Source organism: Lissotriton vulgaris, unplaced genomic scaffold (assembly GCF_964263255.1).
Source record: "Lissotriton vulgaris unplaced genomic scaffold, aLisVul1.2 SCAFFOLD_1197, whole genome shotgun sequence".
Taxonomy (NCBI): Eukaryota; Metazoa; Chordata; class Amphibia; order Caudata; family Salamandridae; genus Lissotriton; species Lissotriton vulgaris.
Window position 1 is genome coordinate 135,001 of NW_028253713.1, and position 5,000 is coordinate 140,000.

A 5,000-nucleotide genomic window follows, 5' to 3' on the forward strand; every position below is an offset into this window, starting at 1 on the left:
TCCGTGCACTTGAGGTGACAGAGGGGACCCAAGGCGCGAAAGTGCCCGACCTCCTGGAGCCCTCGCTGGGATCCGGGAGGCAAATGGCACCTCATCGGGACTTCCAGGGAAGTTTGGCCATCTGGTCTCCCCCATTGGAAAGCATTGCGTGCGACCAGATGCCCGAGCGGTACCGTGCGACCAGATGGCCGGGATCGAAAGTGCTTCACACCCCGAGCCTTCGTGGTAGGGCTCCTGCCTGCCTGCCTGCCTGCCTTTCCTGCCTGCCTGCCTCCGTCCGTCCGCGGCGGACGGGAAAGACCATCCGCCATCCTAATTTACCCCAGGCTTAACGGGTCACCCTTAACATAGCCAGGACGATGGGGCCGATTATGATGGCGGACGGGAAAGACCGTCCGCGGTGGCAACGGACAGGAAAGACCATCTGCAGGGCGGACGCGAAAGTGAAGGCCCGTCCCGGGCACTCGGCCATGCAGTGGAGAAGTGTGGCTCAATGGTTAGCGAGTCAGACCCTGATGCAGAGGTCTAGCCCGGGACCAGGGTTCGATTCCCCGCCTCGGCGGGTCTTGGGCTCAAAATCCCACGGAACTGATAATTTTCGCCTCGGTGCCTATTCCAATCATGGAGTCCCACTCACCAGCCTGGGAGGGGTGTCCTGCCTTCCCCTGATTCAGAATCACCATACCACACGGAGGTCTGACTGACCCTCTCCCTAGTAATCCGGAGGAAAATCACCCTCTTTTCTTTTAATCCGTGCACATGAGGTGACAGAGGGGACCCAAGGCGCGAAAGTACCCGACCTCCTGGAGCCCTCGCTGGGATCGGGGAGGCAAATGGCACCTCATCGGGACTTCCAGGGAACCCCGGCCACCTGGTCGCCCCATTGGAAAGCATTGCGTGAGACCAGATGGCTGGGATCGAAAGTGCTTCCCACCCCGAGCCTTCGCGGTAGGGCTCCTGCCTGCCTGCCCACGCAAGGCAGGGCTCCGGGACCCCGGCTGGGCCTCAGGCGCGGGGTGGACCACCGGAGCTCTCAGGCACGGACGCCCGAAGGGAGGACTGCCCGGGACCCGCGGACCCCGTCCTGGGCACTCTGATCTGCCGCCGGCGCCGGGGATCGAACCGTGATTCCCCAGATGGGGATATCCCAAAAATCCGGCCTGGGAGGTGCTCACCAGGACCAGTTGGATAGTAAATTAAACTTACCTCTTATCCTAGAGCGCCCCCCAGCGCAATGCGTTGTAACGGTATGCGTTGTAATGCCCGCGTTGTAGTGGTAGTGCGGAGTAAAAGATGCGTTGTAACGGGTGCATACCGTGAGGATGTATGTTGTTACAACGCGTACCATTACAACGCGGTATTCACGGTTCGATCCCCGGCGCCGGCGGCAGAAAAGCCCAGCACCATTTCACTCTGGGAAATAGCTGACGCCGCGGCTAGGGCGGCTGACTCCGGAATCTGGAGATCACGGTTCGATCCCCGGCGCCGGCGGCAGAAAAGCCCAGCACCATTTCACTCTGGGAAATAGCTGACGCCGCGGCTGGGGCGGCTGACTCCGGAATCTGGAGATCACGGTTCGATCCCCGGCGCCGGCGGCAGAAAAGCCCAGCACCATTTCACTCTGGGAAATAGCTGACGCCGCGGCTAGGGCGGCTGACTCTGGAATCTGGAGATCACGGTTCGATCCCCGGCGCCGGCGGCAGAAAAGCCCAGCACCATTTCACTCTGGGAAATAGCTGACGCCGCGGCTGGGGCGGCTGACTCCGGAATCTGGAGATCACGGTTCGATCCCCGGCGCCGGCGGCAGAAAAGCCCAGCACCATTTCACTCTGGGAAATAGCTGACGCCGCGGCTAGGGCGGCTGACTCCGGAATCTGGAGATCACGGTTCGATCCCCGGCGCCGGCGGCAGAAAAGCCCAGCACCATTTCACTCTGGGAAATAGCTGACGCCGCGGCTGGGGCGGCTGACTCCGGAATCTGGAGATCACGGTTCGATCCCCGGCGCCGGCGGCAGAAAAGCCCAGCACCATGTGACTCTGGGCAATAGCTTGCTTAATCTTCCCGACGGCCCCTAGCGACCCTTACGGGTGACTGTGCGCTTTACAAATGTGGATTATTATTATTTGGGCCGATTCCGATCCGGTTCGTAAAAGCACATCCGCCCGAATCTGTCGGACAACCACGTACGCCCGGGGGGGGGGAGGACTGCCCGGGACCCGTGGAGCCCTTCCCGGGTAATTTGCCGTGCCGCTGGCCTCCTGGAGATGGGTACCCCGGACGCGTCTGGGGGAGGTCTGCCCGGTGGGTGCCCCGGACGCCCGGGGGAGGTCTGCCCGGGACCCGAGGAGCCCTTCCCGGGTACTTTGCCATGCCGTTGGCCTCCTGGAGATGGGTGCCCCGGACGCCTGGGGGAGGTCTGCCCGGGACCCGTGGAGCCCTTCCCGGGTACTGTGCCATGCCGTTGGCCCCCTGGAGATGGGTGCCCCGGGGGAGGTCTGCCCGGTGGGTGCCCCGGACGCCCGGGAGAGGTCTGCCCGGGACCCGTTGAGCCCTTCCCGGGTACTTTGCCATGCCGTTGGCCTCCTGGAGAAGGGAGGTTTTTTCCCAGGCACATCTCATCTGGTCCCCCCTGGGCAGAGAACTGCAAGAAGTGTCTGGGCATACCTTGTCCCTAGTAATCCGGAGGAAGGCTACCCCTCTTTCTTCGAATCCGTGCGCACCGAGTGACAGAGGAGACCCAAGGCGCGAAGGTACCCGACCTCCTGGAGCCCTCGCTGGGATCTGGGAGGCAAATGGCACCTCATCGGGACTTCCAGGGAAGTTCGGCCATCTGGTCGCTTCCATAGGAAAGCATTGCAGGAGACCAGATGACCGAGGCGATCCTGGAGACCAGATGGCCGAGGGGATCCGGGAGACCAGATGCCCGAGGGGATCCCGGAGACCAGATGGCCGAGGGGATCCCAGAGAACTGATGGCCGGGCACGAGAGTCAAGCCAGCCGGTGCCACTCTGTGCCCCGACAAAAAAGGGAACTGGCGCCAGGGAACGGCAAGGTGGGGACCGGAGGCCCAGGGCCGTGGCACCCGACAAGGGGCCCGGACGGGCACCTGGACCCAGCCTAGGCTCCGATGCACGGAGACGCAGGGGACGCCTTCCCGGGCCCTCCGGACCCCGTCCCAGGCACCCTGCCACGCAGCAGGACCAAGGACAGAGCCCGGGATGGGGAGGCCGCCCTCCCCGGGCCGTCAGGGGCCCCGGCCGAAGCTCCTGAACTCAGCCCAGCAAGGGGAGGCTCCCCGGGCTCGAAGGAAACCCCGTTCTGGTCCTTTGGCAGTGCGGCAGGCCGGGGGACCGGGCCCAGGGCCATGGCACCCGACCCGGGGCCCGCCCGGGCCCCCCTGACCCCATCCAGGGCTGCCTGCCACGCGGCAGGCCCAGGGACGGATCCGGGGCTGGGGCGGCATCCTGGCATGTCCAGCTGCCGGCTGAGGAACCCTGGGCCGAGGGGGGTCCCAGAATACCTTGTCCCTACCAATCCGGAGGAAAATTACCCCCATTTCTTGTAATCTGAGCACACAAGGTGACAGAGGGGACCCAGGGCGCAAACGTGCCCGACCTCCTGGAGCCCTTGCTGGGGTCCGGGAGGCGAATGGCACCCCATCGGGACTTCCAGGGAAGTCCGGCCATCTAGTCGCCCCCCATAGGAAAGCATTGCAGGCGACCAGATAGCCGAGGCGAAAGGGGCGACCAGATGGCCGGGACCGAAATGACGCCCAATCTGCCTGCCCCGGGCCTGTAGGACTCGGGGACTGCAGGGCTCGACGGCTGCAGGGCTCCGGGGCTCCGGGCTCCAGGGCTCCAGGGCTCCAGGGCTCCAGGGCTCCAGGGCAGCAGGGCTCCGGGGCTGCTGGGCTCCAGGGCTCGGGGGCTGCAGGGCTCCGGGGCAGCAGGGTTCCGGGGTTGCAGGGCCCGGGACCCATGGAGCCCGTCCCGGGCTCTTGCCCACGCCGCGGGTCGGAGGAGGGAGCCCCGGACACCTGGGAGGTGTTGCCCGGGGCACATCCCATCTGGTCCCCGGCAGGGAACCACCAGCCCCGGGAGGGTGCCTGGGCATACCCTTGCACCTACTAATCCGGAGGAAAATTACCCCCCTTTCTTGTAATCCGTGCACTCGAGGTGACGGAGGGGACCCAGGGCGCAAACGTGCCCGACCTCCTGGAGCCCTGGCTGGGATCCGGGAGGCAAATGGCACCCCATCGGGACTTCCAGGGAAGTCCGGCCATCTAGTCGCCTCCATAGGAAAGCATTGCGGGCGACCAGATGGCCGAGGCGATCCTGGAGACCAGATGGCCGGGACCGAAATGACGCCCAATCTGCCTGCCCCGGGCCTGTAGGGCTCGACGGCTGCAGGGCTCCGGGGCTCCGGGGCTCCGGGGCTCCGGGGCTCCGGGGCTCCAGGGCTCGGGGGGCTGCAGGGCTCCAGGGCAGCAGGGCTCCGGGGCTCCGGGGCTGCTGGGCTGCTGGGCTCCAGGGCTCAGGGGCTGCAGGGCTCCAGGGCAGCAGGGCTCTGGGACTCCGGGGTTGCAGGGCCCGGGACCCATGGAGCCCGTCCCGGGCTCTTGCCCACGCCGCGGGTCGGAGGAGGGAGCCCCGGACACCTGGGAGGTGTTGCCCGGGGCACATCCCATCTGGTCCCCGGCAGGGAACCACCAGCCCCGGGAGGGTGTTTGGGCATACCCTTGCACCTACTAATCCGGAGGAAAATTACCCCCCTTTCTTGTAATCCGTGCACTCGAGGTGACAGAGGGGACCCAGGGCGCAAACGTGCCCGACCTCCTGGAGCCCTGGCTGGGATCCGGGAGGCAAATGGCACCCCATCGGGACTTCCAGGGAAGCCCGGCCATCTAGTCGCCCTTATAGGAAAGCATTGCGGGCGACCAGATGGCTGAGGGGAGTGGGCCGACCAGATGACGGGGACCGAAAGGACGCTAATCTGCCTG